The 21,431-nt window shown below is 38.7% G+C and overlaps 1 protein-coding gene across 1 annotated transcript in view; it reads right to left on the bottom strand.

The window, feature by feature from the left end:
- Nucleotides 1-15,346, bottom strand: part of MOCOS (molybdenum cofactor sulfurase) — a 271,527-nt gene extending 256,181 nt beyond the window's left edge. The window contains exon 1 of the mRNA XM_068671172.1: nucleotides 15,209-15,346. The gene's annotated coding sequence lies outside the window, so the exon portion shown is untranslated. The remainder of the gene's footprint in view (nucleotides 1-15,208) is intronic.
- Between the last annotated feature and the right edge of the window lie 6,085 nt (nucleotides 15,347-21,431).

Here is a 21,431-nt window from a genome sequence, read left to right on the forward strand (position 1 = left end):
AGAAAATGAAATGACAGAACTAATTAAAAATCCATCTGTTCAGTTAATTTAGAGGTGTGCCAAACAGTTCAAATGAGACTTGGTCAGCAGCAAATCACATCCACCTGTACCATTTGTTTAGCAGTTACTGTCCTGAGTAATGTTATTTTGTTAGAAACACTGCTGCTATTCAGTTCAGAGACTGCAAGCTGAGTGGTGAGGGCATGGAAAACACAGCTATTATGGTTGAACAGAAATACTACACGTAAAAATGTAGCATGAACCCACTAAACGAAAAAAAAAAGACATACAACAAAATGCTGTATATCATGTTGACTCACTCCATTAATTGTAATAGCTGTGCCTCCAAGACACAGAACAATCACATCAGTATTACCTACAGAGATATTGCAGCTCTCTATCCAGGAAAAATTTCCACCTTAATGTCAATGGTCTATGCTTTTCCCTCCTGTAAGCCCATCAAAGTTAATAGAGTTGTACCAAGAACACATTCGCTTCTATCTGATTATGGCACACTGAACATGTTATCTTACAGCCTGGCTGCTGTGTTATTGCTTTACATGCAAAAAACATAATAATTCAAAAAGCATTCATCTGGCAAGCCACATTTTTTTTCCTTTTTTATTATTATTATTTTTTTTTAATTTTAAAAGAATGAAAAATAAGCATGTTTCAGTCTGGTAAGCAGCAGCCTCTCACATGGCAGCACTATATTATCACAGATTAGGTTTATTCCTTCTATACCAAAGAAACCTCACAAGAATAAGAAAAGCATCTATATGTAAAATAAGATACTTAGCATTTTCTTCCTGCTAGTTCTTTAGTCAAGCTCCCGCCAGCATATCCCACTTGGATTTGTACTCCAAAACTTCGGAGAGGTCAGTGCACGCACACTCCTATGCAGAGGAACTCCTTTAACCTGTCACATTGACTTCTGAGAACTGCAACTGGTGGACAGCTTTAAAGAGTTTAAAGCAGGCAGCTTCAATGTGAGGCAAAGTAGACAGTGGCCACCTGCTTCAGCATGAAACAAAACAGCCGTTAAGGAACAACAAAGCAGCACTTTCACTGATGTGAATCAAGTATTTCTCACCAGCAAAAACTTTTGGCATTTCCTGTGCTCAGCATGGTTTCATGTCAGTATTTTTATTAGTTTCTCCATTTTTTTTTTTTTTTTTAAACAGTGTTCTGGTATGCTTGGAATCTAATGCATCAAAGACAAAGTGCAAAGGCACTGCAAGCTGCAGTAGAAGCAGAGGGAGGCAATCCACCAGAACCAGGACCTCAGGGCACCAGTGTGCATAGGGCAACTTGTGTACTGCCTCCCTAAACATGGGCACCAAGGGGAACCTTCACAGATGCACATCTTTTGCCATGTTTTATAACATTGCTACAATCAAGAGCACTACGTCATGTAAACAGTGAAGAGGAGGGAGACAGAGAGCAGAGCTGGTTGAGGGCCACAGCGTCACTGTGGGCAGCCAACCCAGGAGGTCTGAAGAGATGGACACGCAATGCTTTTATTCACAAAAAGACCTAGGGACTTCAAAACTTGGGATTTAGCAACATCAGTGAAGGTACTAAGAGAAAAGTAAGCAAGAGAGGTCAGCATAATAGGCTGGACAAGCTAAAGTAGATAAAGAGAGATGGGAGGCAGGAACCTAGGGAAGTTCCTGCCTGGGAGTTAGCAAGAACACACCACTGTGGTCAGTCCTTCGGCTAGAGTATTTCTCCATTCATTTCCTCTAAGTATATATCCCTAGCTATATTATGTCTGCAGAAGTACAATGTCCTGTTTTCAAAAAGGATTGTATTAGGGAAGCGTCGATTACAGAATTATTCTCTGAGCAAGGAAGCAATATGCCTGGAACCCTATTTCCTTAATTCACTGGTGTATTGGTTATTGTATGCTCCGTTGATATCTGGGATAGCAGGAAGCTGGCTATGCAGAGATGTAAAAGATATGTTAGCAAGAAATGTATTGATCCCAGCATGTGCAATCTGATCAGCACTTCAGTTATCTTTTTTCGTCAACTGAAATAATCATTTATCATCCTCTTCAGTGAGAGCGACTCACTGAGTTGTGCAGAGGTTGCATAACTGATTTTTATCTTACTGCAATAAATTTTAATTCCAGCAACTAGGTTGACAGGGGGAGCCTCACTATTATCAACTCACAAAGGACAGGTTGCTAGAATTCCAAGTTCCAGAAAATGCAATGACCTGACAGTCATCTGAAATATAGCATCTCATCTTGCCCTCCCTGTGCAATATGGCTTTTTGGGTTAAAAGGGACAGATCAACTAGGTACTGCTACCTTTGGGACCGTTTCCTCAGATAGTCCTATGGGAATATCATCTAGAGTTACATCTGTCTTAGTATTTTTAATCAAACCATAATTCCTGCTAGATAGTCAAGGATCCATAGGATTTCCGTGGCATATGAAGTAAGGTTGTATAAATCTGGATAAACATTTTCTGTGATTTCTATGCACAATTTTGTGGGCAGAGCTGACCCCATCCTTTTCTTACACATCCTTACCAAGAATGAGCTATGAGACCACATAACTAAGCTGTGGGACACTTCATTTTAAAGCTGGGCCTTCACCCTAAGCCCTGACATTCAGAGGAAAGGGCTCTCACTGCTAGGAACCAGACAGAACACCCTGAGCTTGCACCCAGTCTCCAGTGTGGAAGATTTCCCAGTTTATATAAAATGATTAATGAGCTTGGAGGACAAAAAAAAAAAAAAAACATTTTGTTCTGGACAGGTGGGTAGATCCAGACTTCAAATGTCTGGCACAATGAGTGAGTATTTTGCTGAAAACTGAAGAGCTTCAGAAGAGATGCAAGTCCCTGGTCTTGTTGGGGTGCTATGTCCAGATGATTGGGGTGTAAGCAGAACAGGCTGTCGTCCCAGATTCAGATCTCACTTGGAAATCAACAAGAAGGGCAGCAAGAGAGCTTGATCTCTTGCCTTGCAGATGAACACTCCACCCCAGTGACTGCCACCTTCTTCACAGGGCTTTGTGTGAGGCTCAGTCCAGCAACCAAATATCCTTGCAGGTGACACCAGCATAGCACTGCCTAGCTTTGGGATCCTGCTATGAATTTAACTGCTGAACCATTTGCAGGCAGAAGATTGATTATGCCTATCAGTATACACAGAAATGAGGCGCTTCAGGGCTTAGGTTGACTCCAGGTTCAAAGCACAGGAAGGATGAAGAAAAATAATTTTATGTTTTAGGCACTAAACTAACTGGTAGAGGTGAAAGAGTAAGATGAAAACTCATTTTGTAGGAAATAGAATAGTACAGTAATCATTACCTAAATCTTGACTGAGCTGAACTTTATTGAGAAGTATTCAGTTGCATTTCCATGGGACCATCTTCCAAAAAAAATCTCTTATCTGCTAAAAAATATAATCAATAAACAATATACATGCTACTTTCCAACAATCACAGCACATTTGTCATTTCTCATCAATTATAGGAAAAAGACTTGCAAAATGACAGAGCTGTACTCTGTATGTCCTCTGGTGGAAATTATCATGCCATTATGATTTGTGTTAATGCTTGGTTTATTTCCCAGGCAAACATTAGCCATTTTTTGGAAAATGTGGCATAAATTAACTTCCATTAAAACAATAATATGCATGATGAGTTTGCTTTTTTTTTTTTTAAGATAACTTTCTTCATAACTTTTGTTCTCCTGTATTTGAAATACCTGTTGATAAAGTTGTGAAGCTGAAGGGCTGTACTTATAACAGGTTGTTTCCAGACTCCTTGACTTCACAGCACTGTACAGGGAGTTGATGCCTGATGGAACTTGTATGGAAATGAGACTTCATTCACTGAGCCAGCACTACCAGCAGAAGTCAAACATTTAGGTCTATCCTAAAGCATTCTCTGAGAATGTTTCCTGTAATCACAATTAGGTCAAGCCTATCCACACCCATTACCTCATCTGATCTACCATACCATTTGCAAGAGTTTTCAGGTTTACATACCAAGACCACTGAACTCTGACATCCTCTAAAAGCCATTTAGAGAAGTCCCAGTAATAAGGAAGCTGTAAGCAGCATTATTTTAGCCCAGACAGTCATGATAGACTTATAAAGTGGTCGTAAATCCCTGAAACATTCTGAAAATGACAGAGCCACACCACTCTGTAGAGCGGAGTGTAAGCAGGGTATAATTCTGCCAGTCAAAAACAGAGCTTAGGGTTTATATAGCATATTATTCCATGCAAATTGTTTCAGTATTTTTGAAATACCTTGGAAAAGTTATTTCTCCTAAATTGCTAGAAAGTTTCTCCTGTACAGGCCTACAATATGCATATCTTTATCCTTTATACATTGTTGATAGTGCTTCACATTTCTACACTCCACAGTGGACTGAAATTCAAGTTATTCATTTTGTCTCTCCATATATTTATACTGCACAGTCTTAAAAAAATCTTGATGTTACTGTTATTAAATGTTAGATCCAATTTAACATTTACTCTGAAACATTTATAGCAGCAAATAGGATTTTTCTCTTCATTTATGCAACATTTTGCCTAATGAGCTAAAACTTACTGATTCATTTTATTCTACCGAATGAAGATATTCATATGCAAAATTCATCTTGTTAAAAGGGTATGCCTGGTAACCAAGATTCACTGAGCCAAAAACTAAAGGCTATGTGCATAGCAGTGTAATTTAGAATTCATTAAACAGATATATGGCCAAAGCAGGTTACCTATCTCAAAGATGGCAAAGAGTGGTGAGGCAAGAAAAAAGGAGACAGAGTGCTGCATATTTGGTCTTATACCTTCTTATATTTTCTTTTCTAGACCCTGCGTTCCTGACCATAGCACACACAATATATATTGAATTATAACCACACAAGCTGTCATTTCCTATTTTAAAATTATCTCCAGTACTAGCATCCGCTTACTGAAAAGCATGATGAAAAATTAAAAAGGACAGAGAGGTACAAAACAAACAGTGAAGGCCCAGAGGAAATGCTGTTTTAGTAGAAAAACTCCATCAATTTATACTACCAGAAAAGAAACATAAGCCATGGCTTCACAACACAATCTTATTACCTTGGCAGAAGAAAAAGTCTGAGGAGGAGGTTCTTAATCAGATAAGAAAGGGCCAATATCTGGAAACTGATATTCAACAAATTAGTATTTAAAATAAATAAGATGTGCCTTGAAAACTGATCAACTATTAGAACAAATTTCAAGGAGAGGAGACTCCACTCTCACTTGATATCATCACCAAGGAGAACTGTTGCTCAGAGGGATGCCTGAAGGCACTCTCCTGGGCTGTTTTGAGAAACCTGGTCCCTGTCCATGACAGGTGGTTGAATTAGATCTTTAAGGTCCCATTCCAAACCAAACCTATGATTCTAAGTGTCCTAACCCCAGTGTGGAGACATCAGCCCTAAAAACAATAGTATCCTGATTATAATACAGAATCACTAAACATGCAGAGAGAATGAACAAGCCAGTTCCTTAGGACTCATCTGCTAAGGCTTTCCTTCTGAATGAATTTCTGCCTACTTCTTTCTGCTCAATAGACAAGTTAAGAGGAATACAGCGTATTTCCAGGTAGATCCATACTGTGAGCACATTATTTTTATTATTATTTTGAGATAATGGAAAATTAGGAGTTTGAGAACACTGTGCTAGATCCATAACAGGTGGAAGTTTGCTCTAATTGCTGATTTGGAGAGATAAGGTTTAGACAACTTGAAATCTAAAGTGAGGATGTACTTAGTTCACTAGTGTGAAAAATACAGTTCTTGTATCATGCTAAGAAGATCGAATTTCAACTTTGTCTTTGCTGCAGTTTGCTTCTTTGCAAGGAACAAGAACAAACCTTACTCTGTGGAGTTTGGGTTCCAGGAGTTGGCATGGCAGAATGAGAAGACTAGCAAAACTTAGTTCTCTTTCCCAGCTTAAACAAGCTGGTGTTCAAGTTTGGACAAGACATGCAAAACAAAAATATTGGTCCTAGCTATGACCCTAGGCAGTTTCCTGTGGTTTTAGGGAAAGACCTGAATATAAACCGTTAGTATTAATTTTTCTAAGAAACACATTATGAAGCTTAAAAATTTTGTGGGCTGGATCCTCAGATGGTGTTTCATGAAGTATTCTGGGATCCTCTGTAAACTGACAGCAGGGAAGCATACCATATTACTCTTCACTCCCATTTTAGTAGTATTTAAGCTTGCATTCATTTTAAAGTATTTAAAATACATATCCCCTGATGCTTATTGTTAAATATTCAGCCCAATTGAGCATTCCTTAAATGGTAATTGATCATTTTTAACAGTACTGTATTTAGTTCAGAGAAATTAGAAATATCAAATTAAAAATATCAAATTGATTTATGCACTTGAATTCTTCACCATATTCAAAGCCTATTACAGGGACAGATTTGATTGCCTTCCTTTCTCTTTCATCACCGTGAAAATACGCATTTCATTTTTGCCTTACTGGAAGTTTTTGCTAAGTAGCAGCACTTCTACCCGGGGTTACCAAACTTGAGACTCAAGTACTTCTGTCTACTCTCTGAATATACTATCAAACACAGTGCTGCCTCATCACTGTTTTTTTGTTAAAAAAAAAAATAAATCAATTATGTTCTGTGTTTCCATGCACCACTTTACCATGGCCTGCTGCCTCTGTTAGGGAGCCAACATGATAAATAAGATTTCTTGACAGACTTCAGCTGTTTGTTCCTAGAAGAGACAGAATGCAGGTTTTCCCATACAGTGGGGTTTTCCATATAGATGATGCATTCTCATGCTGGTCATTTTTTCTCTTTTCCTTGTCCTTCTCAATATTTTTTCCCCCCCGACTAGTACTAATAAAGAGCTAGACAGCAACGATTTCCTACCGAAAAGGCTGCCCATACAAATTTCACGAGGTACTCTTTGGGTACCTCCCCAACTCTATTTTAGTTCTTGACATTTTGATGTACTTAAAATTAGTGTGATTTTTAATTTTTTTTTTTTTATTATTTTTTGGCTTTGAAGAAGAGATGAATGTGTTTTTCTACTTTCCTAATTACTACATGATATATGAGGCAGAAAGCCTTGCAAAAGGTGGCACAGCATGCAAATACAGATGAATAATAATTAGGCTCACATGTTTTAGAAATTAAAATTTTTATTAGAAGGCTGTTACTTGAAAGTTTTAGTGCTGTAAGTGCAGTTAATGTAAGTTTTTTTTTTATTATTATTTAATCCAATCAACCCAGTCCTGCTTATAATGTAGAGGCCCCAACTAACTCTCAGTGAATTCAAAGACTTCCACTGACTTCAAAGGGACTTGACTCAAGCCCTAGAAAAAGGATTTGTAAAAGTGATTAGTGTCAGGGCTTTGTTTTAGAAGTAAATTGTAACTAACCACAAAAAAATGGTTTTATAATAAAGATTTAATATGCATCTGGGAATAAGAATTTCTCCTTCATTTATTATAAGACACCCAACACTGAAGGAGGAAGTCTTACTGCCTTTATTTTTTTAAAACACCCCTTCATTATTGTTAAGTTTGTACCATCTTTCAGAGACACAACAGCCTAACAGAATAGCATTTTTTGCTACCAAAATGTACACCTCTAGGGCCATACTGGGAAAGAAGTCTGGAATTATGACGAACCAATTTATGTAACCAGTCTTCCCCAGCAGGGCATAGGAAAATGTACTCGCCCAGGCTTAAAAAAAAAAGCCTTAAAAGTAATAGTAAATAAACAAATAATAGTAAATAGTAAAGTAGTTGCTGTCTTCTGAAATCCCTAGAAGAAATTCACTTTTATCCTGCAGCCCAGTGTTTCCATAAATCACGAAGCTGTGTAGTGTGGCAAGATGTTGACTGGACCAACCAGGAGCACTGGGGGGCTCTTGGTCTGGCTACACTGACTTAAGTTGCCCTCCTGGCTTTAAGCTTCTCATTTCCTGAATGAGTTAATTCCACTAACTGGAGTTGCATATTCCTCGGTTAAAAACAGCGTCCTCACCACACCCACTGCAGGCATTGCATCTCTTACCTCCCCATTCTCCAGCAGGCTTAGGCAAATCCAGCTCAGGCCTCGTTGTTAACTTGATCCCCTTATCCTTTACCCAAAGCTATACCCACAAGAAAGCATACAGGTCTCTCTCCATAAAGACTGCAAAATCCACCAACACCGAACAGATTGCAGGACTGGGGACTCCTTGCTTTAAAGCCAGGCCTGCATTAAGGAAATCTGACAGTGTCTTAACTAAAATACTTTGAGAAATAGGGAAGATTTAAAAAAATGTTTTAAAAACATAACTGGGCAACCAAGACAACATCCACAATTATAGGAAGTTCACAAGTCATGATTTATGGTTATAATCAGTGAAAACAGGTTATCAATACATAGATATTTGATAGCCTGAAGAGGGAATTCCTTCAAGTCTTGTATACCAGCCAAAACCAACCTTTAACTATGGAGGTCAGACACTGGCAGCAGTGTAATTGGTACAGCACTGGGTTCATGCAGAGCTCTTTGCAGGCTGCAATGAAGCCTGGGTTGTGACATGCGGTGTTACCAGCATCCACTCTAGCTTGGAACTAGTATGGACACACAGCACCTTTAACAGGTATACAGGTAGAGCAGGTGGCAATGTATGAAAAAACACAATTTTAGCAGTGTTTTATTTATCAGGTGAGCATTTTCAAGTATTTAGGGCTGGTCCCAATAGAGTTCAAGTGAAAAAAATCCAGGAGAAAAACACAAAAAAATGGTAGAAGTGACAGATATGTGCTTAAACTACTGTGTTCAAGTCCATATTCAAGCCTCATGAAATTCTGGTGGTGTGTCAGACTGGGATTTTGCAATGGGCCAGAAGTGACAGTGTGGGGAATCAACCAGAGGCCTGCAGTTGTAGCATAAGGGGAGCAGTACGCCTGGTAACACCAAGCAGTGGACAGGGTACAACTACTGCACTGGACCCTGAGAGTTCTGCTGATCCCACAACATTAAATACACTTTTGCTGTAAAATCAGATTAGCGTAACCATTCTCAAATGTATTTCTTCCTAATAAGATCTCCAGAAGCAGCATGATGCTGACAAGTATGCTGACGTACAAGAGCTTTCTACCCAGCACTCCTTCAAGAGAGATGTTTAACTCTGTTGGAAATCAAGGGCTTCTCCATATCTGTTTGCAGTAGGTTAACTATTGATTTTAACTGCTTAAAGTTTAACAGAGCTTCAGTAAATTTCGTATTGATCTATAAACTTAATCATTATCGGTTTTATAGCTTCTATTAAAACATACATTGGCCAGGTGTCCCAGTCAATACCTATATATTATTTTCAATTAACCCACTTCAGGGAAAAAAAATCTATGGTACATATCACTGGATATTTATTTTGCTAGTCCATGTCTCAACTGTTTATGCAACTGACCAAATCAATTTTTAAAACAATGTAACACAGATGCAAGCATATCATTGAAATTCAGGAGGAGACTTCCAGTATTAACTGCTTAAGGTTGCACTCAACATACAAAGCAATGCAAACACCAATAATCTGTATTACTTCGTTCCCAGTTTCATTTTCTCAAAAGATTATGGTGTACACATTTGTTTGCACTGCATTGTGGATCCTTCATAAAAAGGAGTTCTGAGCTTACCAAGAGGAATTAAAAACATATTGTTATGCATTGCAGCAGCTCTGCCAATAAGAAGAAAGGGAAGACTTGCTTACCGTATAAAACATCAGCATGGCATGAGGGAAAGGAATCTTAATTTAAAAAGCAGATTCAGTTGTTTATTTATTTAAAGATACCACATTTCTCTGCTGTTTTACATAGAAATTATTCTCCCTTATTATAGAGATGGGAAAAAACATCCTTTTCTCTCATTCAGGTCCACACTAGTATTGTCAAAGGTATTTCTTATGGTTCATTTCAGCCAATGGAAGTGTGGCCTGCCAGTTCCACATCAAGCTTATCACCACTGGTACAAATCATTCCTGTCCATCACAGCTGCAATAAACCTCAGTCATCCCCTGAAATCTATGGAGAATGCTTTAATCATTTTACTGACTTCTGCTGGTATTCTGGCATTGCAGAAATATTAAGAAAGTTCCACAACTAGGTCAGCTGCGTTGTTGGCATAATAGATCAGTTTGTTTAAAGCCTGGTTTTATTCTGCTTTGCATTTCAGAAAATAATAATGGTACATACTTCAAGCTTCAGTATTTAAAAAGCAGTCGGTTCCTATTTTTCTCAGTTCATTTTGCCAGATCATATATGTTTTGAGTCCCATGATGCAAAGCCCTGTAGGTTGCTTCATAATTGAATAATGTGTCATGTATTCAGAAGAGTTACTTGGACAATTGCATAGTGAATAATATCCAAAATAACCCTAACATAGGTTTAAAAATAACTAGCTTTCAGGAGGTTATTGTATTCACAAATACAGTGGGTTATACATTTAATTTAGTTTATGCCTTCTATGTTTGCCAACATAATTTATCTGTTGAAGTTTGGGGAATGACATTCTTAACCACATGGGTAAAACAAATCCAATTTTGTATCTACAATGCATTCTACAAGAGAAAAAGGTGATGATTTTGTTTATAAGCCTAGAAGCAAATATTACACTACTTAAAAGATGGTTAGAAAGCATTTGTGTAAGTTACATGGAAAAGTTTTTATTGCCAACATAAGAAAATCTATCATGGAATTCCCATTTCTTCACTAAGTCAAGGACAGAAGGAAATATGGAAACAAAGATCCACAGAGTAGACAGTAAGACCCATAAAAACCTCATTTAGCAAAGAAAAATAATCTCTTCCTCCCTCTTTTTCTTTTAAGAAATGATTTACTAGGATTGATGACAAAAACAGACATTTTCCAGTAAATCATTTTTGCTTATTTTTCATATTAAGAAAATGTAAAAAAAAAAGTTAAAACTATGATTAGGTAGATATCAATGTGCTTGGGCATTACATTTCTCTTTTTATTAATCTATGGTTTACATACATTTTATGTTACCTGTTCTGCAAGCCAACTCTTTTGCATTTTGTTTTGCATTCTTTTATACTCATTTAATCAAAAGCTAAAGACAATAAAAGACAGAGCAGTAATTCCCCCACATTTCTTTTTGTGGGTAGAAGTTGACCACAGAGGAGAAATCAGAAAGCCAAGATATTAAACCAACAGTTCTACCAAGTCATCCAAAGTTCAGTCATTTATTTTTAAATGACTTTCATCCTGAACTAAAACCACAGAAATATTTCTTCAATACTTGGGTTATTTTGAAGAGTTCAGAATAGGTGCAGGTTTGTCTGCAGCTGAAACTACCCTCACAATGTCCCAAAACCACAGAAACTGCTCTTGTGAAAAAGGATTACAGTAGTCCATGGAAGGTAGAGGAAACAATAAGGTGCTGCTGCATTAACTCTTGTTAATGTAGAACACCTGCTATTGCTGCAGCACAACCTACTGGTTTCATGATAATGTTTCTTCCAGTTTGATTTTCACAAATTTGCAATCAAAATATTTATTTTAAGCTTATGAAGATAAACTTTAAATATTTATAATTAAATTAACACGTTGGAAATAAAAGAACTAAGGACAGTCTTCTGCTTACCAGAGAAAAACAAAGCATGATAGAGTTGGCTAATGCAGGAAAAAAATGACCAACTTCCTTACTTGATAGGACTCTACTCTGACGAAAAGCTGATTATATCTGAATTTAGAAGAGCTCTTTTGGAGCTAAATGTGAAGGATGTGAACTGGTTGTTGTGGTAACAGACTTGAGTGTTACAAACTTAGCAGACTACTTACGCCTTTCTCAAAGACAAAGCTTTGAAAGCTCATGACACTTGTGATTTTTGTTAAACAAAACAACTGCATTAGTAGAATCTCTTTTCACCTTCTCCTATGGTGGGATGAGTGCCTTGAATATGCATCAACAGATCATTATTCCCTGATTTATTTTTTAAACCAATATGGCAGTAAGCTCCCACCCCCCTTTCTACCCTCTTCCATCTCTTCTGATCCCATCATAAAAGTTACCACATACTGTTTTATTTAATGGTTTGACTGATTCCAGGAATCAAAACTGTTTGCTCAGAACTGAGACAAGATCAAGCATATTTTCTCCTGCAGTCTAAGTTGTAAAGGATGTTTAAGACAGCCAAATGGAAGATCAGGCATATAAATTAGGTGACCTTTGGCCTATTTCAGGAAACAGTGACTCAATCCATCATAGAGAAACTCTCCAGACTATTTACTGGGATGCTCATCTCCTAATAAAATTGTCAGTGTGCTTTTAATTGTGTTAGGCTCAGTTAAGAGGAAGTTCCAGGTTGGTTCATGTTAGAAGCTGAAGTCTTCTCTGCATTTAGCAACAGTGAACCAAGAAAAATATGTACTTACATCTGTCTCTCAAGGGAGGAGATAAAATGCTTTAGTTACTATTACTGCTGATTATCACCCCCCCCCCCCCCCCCCCCCCAGGCCTTTTGCTTACAGTTAATGCAGCTGATATGCTTATTACCTAAGGTGACTTCCCTCCATCTCCCTGCTGCAGAGTGGTGCCAGCTCTCCCAAAGTGTACAAAGAGAGTAGGTGCCTCCTTCTGATAGAGACCCCTCAATTCAAGCTCCCAGGAAGCCAGGCCAGCCTTCCTCCACTAGAGTAGGTCACACCAGCCAGGTAATTCTGGTGCTCGAGTCAGAGGTGCAGGACAGGCATCCCTGTTACTTGGCAGACAGGGCTGCATCACTCACCAGGAGAAGATGAACTCTAGGGAACCACACTAGGAGATATAATCTGCTCTTACAGCCTGGCACAACCTCTGGCACCCACCCCCTGGCTCCACCACACACTACTTTTCTGTGGAACCTGAGGGTGCTGATTGACAACTGGCCAAACATGAGCCAGCAACATGACCAGGTAGCCAAGAAGGCCAACAGCATTCTGGCCTGCAGCAGAAACAGTGTGGGCAGGAAGGGGTTGTCCATCCTTACATGGCACTGGTGAGACCACACCTTGAATGCTGTGTTCAGTTTTAGTCCCTTTGCTACAAGGACATTGAGTTGCTTGAGTGTGCGCGGAGCAGAGCAATGAAGCTGGTGAAGAGACGAACTACAAAACAAGGCTTATGAGGAACACGAGCAGTGAGCTTGCATTAAGGAAGGTGTCAGTGTCTTGTCTGAGGTGAGAAGTGATAGTATGAGAGGTAACAGTCAAGTTGCACCAAGGGAGGTTTAGATTCAACTTTAGGAAGAATTTCTTCACAGAGGCAGGGGTCAAGCATTGGAATAGGCTGCCCAGGGAAGTGATGGAGGTGTTTCAGATGTGTGGGTTCCATCCCTTAGGTGTGGATGAGGCACTAAGGGACATGGCTTAGTGACAGGACTGAGTAGGTCAGGCTGATTGTTGAACTCTGATCTTGAAGGTCTTTTCTGACCTAAACAATTTTATGATTCTACTCAAGAGACAGATGCCATGAGACTGCTGAAGTACTGAGTTATGTATCAGACATGCTCCCCAGTGACAAGCAAAAGTATTACTTCATCTCCAGAGCACAGAAAACCTTTCTGACTGTATGGACAAATGTTTAAATCCTAGTCCCCTCTCCCCAAATAAGCTAGAGTAAGATTTAACTTTTTCAGTATGAAAAACTGCAGGGGGAAAAAAGACAAGCATGGATATTGCCTGCAAATCCCTGACATGCTGGGAGCAGCTCTTGGGACTGTGAGCAGCTCATACTGTGCCGCCCAAATAAACTGAGTCATCCTCTCTAGACACTGTTACCTAATTCAGCTGCATGATTTGACCTTGGAGTTCATAAAAGTACATTGGAAAAAAGAAAAATCTCAGAGAGCCCATAAACCTAGCAGAAAATTTGAGACATTTCAAGAGAAATTGCTTTTTTATTTTTCCCCTCCTCTGGAGAAGGAGGATCAGCATGTAGGTGTCTTCCATTTGCACAGAGATCCATCACGCTAACTTTTCACTTTTCTTACGAATGTACATGTGCAGGTATATGATAGTGCTGTTCACTGGAAAAGCATATATGTCCTAAGTATGCTCTGTCTGCCCGCAGCACTAAATTGACCCTCAGTAGATGCGCTAAAGAGAGAGCTAGCAGGTCTGAGCACATGATGTGCAACAACAGATGTAAGATTCAAAGCATTCACTTGCAATCTAAAAGTGTTCCCATTAGCTTGAAAGATTTATCCCTTAATTCAATTTACAGAACTGTTAGCTCTCTGCATAACTTCTAGAGGCTTTATAGATATATTTGTATCAGCTGAAATGCATAGCCATCCAATTAGGCAAGTGCATGTACCAACTCACCATGAACCTCAACATCACTTATTTTATTCTCTACTTTTAATTCTACTCCTCCTACCTTTAGGTCAAAAGGCAACACAGCTCAGCTGAAAAGGAACCCGTAACATCTCTGGAGCCTTAACATGTTGGGACTCCATTCTACCCTTACAGAATTTACATTCTGTCCCATTAGACACAGTTGTAACCACATAGCCCCAAAACATCATGTTATCTAACTCAGAGTTTCAAACCTGTGTAGAACAAACAGCTAGACAGTTAGTTTTCTGTATTAGGATGAACAGAGGACAGAACAATGTTATATAGCATCCAGTATACATATAGCCTTTTGCTTTTAATCTTCACTGTCTAGACTTTTATGTTTTCAGAAAGGCATTTGCAGAACTTCAAGGCTAGGAGGATTTTGTACTAACTAGTTAACAGTTCATAGGCAGTTTAAGTGAGAGCACGTCCCATCTGGTTTGGAGTGGCTTTTTGGTAAACAAACCTTTCACACACAGATGTAACATTATAAGGGGTATCTAGAATCCTATGAAAACCTATTCAAAACCTATTAAGCAATTTATCTGTTGATGTGCTTCATAAAAGGTTCCCAACTTTAAGGTTGTTGCATATATTTACATGCCAATATCCAGCATCACATTTGTATCCGTATATTTTTCTTCTGCAACAGCATATTTCTGTCCATTCCTCTTTCAGAAGCTGTATATCAACCTCCAAAGCATTATGATAGTGCACAGCATGCATCACAAGTTAAGCAGAATCAGAAAATTTAAGTCATAGATACACCATTATCCATTTCCTGCAAGTCCAAGGAAATCAGGTCATAATGAAAAACACATAAAATTAATTTTGATGAGAATTATTACCTTCTAAAGGACAAAGTCCCAGTAGTAAACCAAACACTATCTTGATAGGTAGCTGCTGTACTGAGGAAAGCCACAATGGCACTTTTATCCAGGTAATACAACCACCAAATCCCACCACCAAACCTTCAGAGTTAAGAGGGTAAGAAGAACACCACTAGCTTTTATAACGTTCTCCCATGCATCTGCATTTTATTAGAGTTCAGAGAATGATCAGGTGTGATCTATCAAGTAGACTGTTTACAGTAAAATCCCATTAAACTACTTCAGGTGTTGCTATGGGGCACGTCCATCACTAGGAGTGTTCTCTATGAGTTTTTACAGAGTTCCCTATTGATTTGAATTTTATTAATCTCTGCATACCCATAGGGAGAATATTTTAATTTCTTAAAGTCTTACAAATTCAAACACTTAATCCAACACTCAATAGAGCTCATGGCTTACATTAAGACAAAAACTCAAGACAGGATACCTGTGAGGATTATTGATGAGAACCTTCTGAAAGAAGGTTGGGTTTTGGGTTGTCCTCTTAAAGGGCAGGTATGATTTAGCCCCCCTTAACCGACATTAAATAGATGGGGGTCTCTAGTCTGAACCTGAGCTTCTGCAATGATAGCAATTATGCAGTCTTTCCTGATGATTTGTTCATTGTCAATTTTGCTTTGTACTGGCAAGTTTTCACTGATATCAAAGTTACATTTTCCCTCTCTGTTTGAAGCCTTTGGCTTCTTATCATTCTCTGTAGATTAATCATCCATGACTGTAACATGCTTAATGTAAAATTATATCACCCCTTGATCAATTTTTTCTTGACTGGACATGCCCAGCTCTGATTTTTTCCTTGTACATTCTTATTTTCCAGACCATTTACCAATGCTTTACTATCTTTAAATTTTCTTCAATTTGTCTGTCTTTCAAAAAATGTGGCACCCATAACCAAGTGAGGAACTCCATGAGGGCAATTCGTTCTCACTTGTAAAAGTGACAGTGTGGCACAACATCACTCTTGCTTTTCATTTAATGCTGACACATCATTTGCATGTTGGTTTTGATCCATCACCATCCTCATTCCTCAAACATCTTTCTACTGTACATCTGATGTCTGATCAAAACTCAAAAGGTATCAAATGTGCACTGTATGTAGAGCTGTCAGAGCAACAGGTTGTCAGGATTTGCTTCTAGAGAGAGCACACTATCTGTCTTACAACTGATGAACTGAAAGGGTGATGGGAAAAAATAAGATAGTTCACCAAGAACCAGGAAGATGTGGGAAATCTGCCACTTGTGAGATTTAGGAAGGAAGTAGGAAAGAAAACTGAAGATGGAAAAGAAGGGCCAAATTAAAAGGGCAAAATTTAAAGAAAATTAAACCAGGAGAAAATTCAAATTTTATTTGAGAGATAAAAGATGAAGTGTATGGGCTTATTAGACTGAATCGATCACCTCTTCCCCAGAATTTCCATCAAAGTTGATAACATCACAGTTCATTAATGCTATATTTATATATATAAGTATGTATGATAGTTCCTCTGGTGTTCACAGCACATGTGCTTGTAAAATAAACCTCAGTCATGGTATGGCAGATATTCATGTTTATTTTCTCCCAATTTCTGTAAGTCCTCATATGATGTTTATTAAATCCCAGTCTTGTATGCTCAACAAGCCTCTGAGTGTTCTAACCAAGAAAATGAAGGTTGTAAAGAATAAACCAAGATGCCTGTTATATTCCCAGAGTCTCCATGGTCTTCAAAGTACGTTTTCAGTAACACTGAGCAAAATTTATGGCTGCAACAAAGTAAATAAGTCTTGATAATACACAATGGAGGGCAATTCAGCCCCACCAGAATATTAGGAGAATAAGGCAATGTTTTCTTTGTTAGCAAACTTAGCAGATGTAAGCAACTTTAATGCCAAATTTGACACTTGGGTCAAGGGAAGAAGAGCAACCATTTTGGACTTCAATTTTTCAAAATGAAAATGCAGTTGAACATTTTTTTTACTTACAATGTTTATTCCATATCTCAAGTCACTTAATAATTAGCTATGTTTAAGACCAAAGCATGTCAAGCTCCACCTTGATTTGTGTTGTTTCTGAATTCAGTCCTTGTTCTGTCCTCCAACTTTGTGTTTCAGCAAGATGCTTCTGAAATTCAGATGCTGTCCACTTTTTTTTTTTTTCTTGCATTTTCTCTCAAAAGTTATCTTAACATGCTTAAGCAACTACAGTCATGTTTGGCTGTAACAGAGGATCAAACATGACAGATTTGCAGTCAGAGTTTTTCTTCTGTCAAAACTCTCTACACAATACACATGGAAGCAAGCTCTGTTCTCTACTGTGTGTTAGAAGCTTCTAGCTCCCAGGTCCCATTGTGTTTCCAAGTTTCATGATTTCCCTCAAAGCCAAAACACCAGCAATCTGGCGACTACCAGTAACCAGTTTCTGTAACACATAGTCTTGGCTAAGATTAATAACAGTCACTATTAATTTGTGTGGAGTTAAGTGTTATTCCTCAGGTGATGCTGAACAAAAAGAGCACAGAGGTAATACTTTATTATTACTATTATTTACATTTTCTAGGCTGCATCATGGATGTGAGAGCATCTGGGAGCTCTGCTCGCTGCTCAGGTGTGAGGATGTGGAGAATAACACCTCAGGCCTTTCAGCCGCTCACCACATAAATTTAGCTGATAGCACTTCCTGAGAGTAAAGTCACAGGAACAGAGTACCGGCGTGTGAAACTCCATCACCTCATGTGGTGTGGAGTTATTTGGGTTGGCAAGAAAAGAATTAGTAAAAGGAGCTCCTTTTTGTATTCAAGCTTATTGGAAATATTCTCTCCATAAAATTCATGACAGCCTGAAACACACAGGGGATAGATTTAGACGTATGTTTTTATTTCAGTTTGTTGTTGTGAATCATTTGTCATGACCAGCTAATGTGCTGAAGGGAACTATTGTCTCATATAGTGTTTTACTGTGGCTAAAGGCTTCAGTCTAACTGTCTAACATATCCCTACTGAGCTTCTCTGCCAGCTTTTGGACATAACATCAATGTTTTACTGATATTTACTAGACTTGCTTAGAGACTCGACAGATTTTAAGAGACCACTCTCAGCATCCCATTTCACCTTATCAGTAATCATTCAAACATCACAGCTTGTGCAATTATAATTGAGACAACGGTTTTTGAGTGCTTTTCTTTTCTTTCAGGGACTACCTTTCCCCAGGTAGCTCTGCCTGTGCAGTACTTCAAGACATTAATGTACAGCTTGAGCTATCCTGTCTCTCCATAGACAGAGCAATGGAGAGCTGCTAAAGACAGTAGTGTTCAGAAAAGACTGAGACCAAGAAAGAGCTGGAAGCCATAGAGTTTTGCGAGAAAGCCCCCATACCTGGCCCAAGCTGATTCAGGCCTGTAGTTACTATCAATGCAAATCAGGTTAGCACAAAAATTGTCAGTGGCTTTTTGGAAGAGGGATGGGTTTCCATGACTTTTAAAAAAATCTCAGAAACAGTCTCAGCACGTTGTTGCAGATATGTAAGGTTTTCATGGTCTTGAGAGGAGAATTTAGGAGTTACATAAGAGGAAATATTTGGAATTGGAATATTGTTGGGGAAACAACTCAGCCTCTGATTTGGAAGATTATGAGTCGATTGCACAGATGCTCTTCTCAGAGATAATCTTTTCACTGCCTCCTTTGGCTAAGGATTGGGCCATAAATCAATGCAATGTTGAAACACATGAGAGTAAGTGATGTGGACACTATTGATAAACTGGTCAATGGGGCTCTGATGAAAACTTATTAAAAATCTTTATAACCATTCTTTACATCTTCCCGTTTCAGCTGTATTTTCATGCACAATATACATATTCTTTATAGACTACTGGAACGGCCATAGTAATTTAGATGAAAGTATGGTGTGAGGTCTGTAAGCAGTTGGTAGCGAGGGTGAGTCATTTGCTACACATTCCCCTCCCTACAAGGGTATAAAAATAAATGTTCTGCATTGGAGTATTTGGCATGTACAATTATGCTATTTACTCAGGTCTGCTCCGTCTTGCAGTTGCAACTATTAGTCATTGTTCTCTTGATGGTTTCTTTAGTACATTTACCTTTCTCTTAAAACTGTTTATTTTCAGACTCACAGCTGTGGACCCTCTTTTCCTCTTTCAAATATGCTGGTCAGGGTTTTTAAGAGATCTTTAGGGATCAGGCCCCCAGTATAATAAGTGAGGAGAACTGCATGCTTCACTTTCTTGAGCATCCTTGAAAAACCCCACTCATCACTCGTGTAAGGTCAAGAGTAAAAGGTTAAAACAGATGCACTTTCAGGCCATAATCTTGCAAGTATTTATGTAAACAAGTTGAGTTAGGCAAGTGCAGAAGCATTTGCAGTGTGTGGATTTAAATGGAGATTTTATTTTAAAAAAGACTTTTATATATGCAATGAAATGCCATTTTGAAGGAACATTTTAATACTCCAGCATGTCTGGGTTTCCTAGATATTTAGCAATTGAAAAAGCCAAACTTTTTAGCTCCGGTATAGCTTTGGATTAGCAAGCAGGTCTTGCACACACAATGTATTTTATATACCGTGAACGGTTTCCTCTTTACTAATCCAGCATGCAAGGCTTTCATTTCTCACTGAGGCCCATCTTTTTATTTCTTGCAGATTTTAAAATCTGTTGTGTTGGCACTTTACTTCTTGGAGACCACTGGTGTCATTTTCTCCAAATTGTTAGCGTAAACAGTCTGTAACTTGAGTAAGCCAAATGTGGGTGTATTAATCTTCCTAGTGCCAGCTAAGCAAGCCTGGCAAGGCACAGTTTAATTCTGTTATCAGAAAAGTAGTAAATAATCTTTTTTTTTTTTTTTTTTTTTTAAAAGTGCTGAAATACCCGGATCCTTGTAAGTATATTTGGCTCTTGTAAATTAAAAGATGAATGGGAGATGAAGGAAGCTCATTTTATAATCATATCATATACAGGAGCAAGGATGTGTAAATAGGAGAGGGAAAGAACAGTATGGTATATTTTACATGGTGATCAAAAGGAAGACTGTTGTGTTCTGACATATGGTATCATCAGCATGAGTTTGCGGCTGGCTCCATGACATCATAGAAAATAACACGACTTGTTGAGTGTTTCACAAGATTAACAAGCTGAAGCTGACTACTGTTAGACATCATTAAAGGTATCTGCAACTTTCTTTGGGGAGAATTCTGCCTCACCAGCCGCTGTGCCAGCTTCAGCATATAGTTGTGGTGGGAAATGTCCTCCTGCATTGTCACCATGGAGTAGCCCAGGCCAGCTTTCCATGGGATGCCTGCCTTTCAGGACCGAGTATGTAACTCAAGTCTCAAGTATTACTTTTTGTTAGCAGAAGGTGTAGTGGCAGATTTCCCACTCCTCGAGTTGAATGTCAGGAGCTGTTATTTCCACAGCAATGTTCCCCCTTTCCCTGCAGCCCACAGATAGAGCTCATGGGGATTCTGGATCTGGATAGATGGCACAGAGATGCAGGAGAGCAGGAGGCAGGGTGATGCCAAGGGAAGAATCCAAAATGTCCTGGCAGCAGTGTGCTTCAAACAAAAATAAGGAGAGCCTCAGACAGCTAGTAATGCTGCATTTGCAGGGACATTGCTGGGGTCTCAGGAACATCCATGGAGAATTCGGTACCTCCAAAGCACTCAAAACATCCCAGGAATGTTTCAGCACTCTGAAGCTGACTTTATGCTTTCTTCTAGGAGGATAAACATTTCTCCTTGTATTCATAACTAAGGAGCAGAGAGAAGATCCCATATTAGACCTGTTCCAGCAAAGTTCACATGTAATTTAAATCCCTGTGAAATTATTAAGGCAAGCTCTGTGTTTACGGGCTTTATGATCATACTCCATGCTGTCCTTCAGTGCTTTGCTGGGAAGAAGCCCAAGCTCCCTGCCATCTGAGCATGGGTTACCAGAGAAAGGACAACCTAACATAACACCAGCTTTAGCCTCATAAAAACGTCATGGATCAATTCACCTACAGGCTTCAGTGTGACCCCAAATAAATCACTTAGATCCCAAGCTCTTGAGAGCCAAGCACTCTTAATTCTTTTGACGTGAGCAGAGAGAAATGGGTTGTACAGTACCCTGCCATCTCCAACGTTTCAGCATTTACAGCTATCAGAGGAGTTTGGAGACACACAGAGCCCTGAATTTCTGTAATATGTTCTCCTTGAC

The sequence above is a fragment of the Anas acuta genome, chromosome 2, assembly GCF_963932015.1.
Source record: "Anas acuta chromosome 2, bAnaAcu1.1, whole genome shotgun sequence".
NCBI classification, from domain to species: Eukaryota; Metazoa; Chordata; class Aves; order Anseriformes; family Anatidae; genus Anas; species Anas acuta.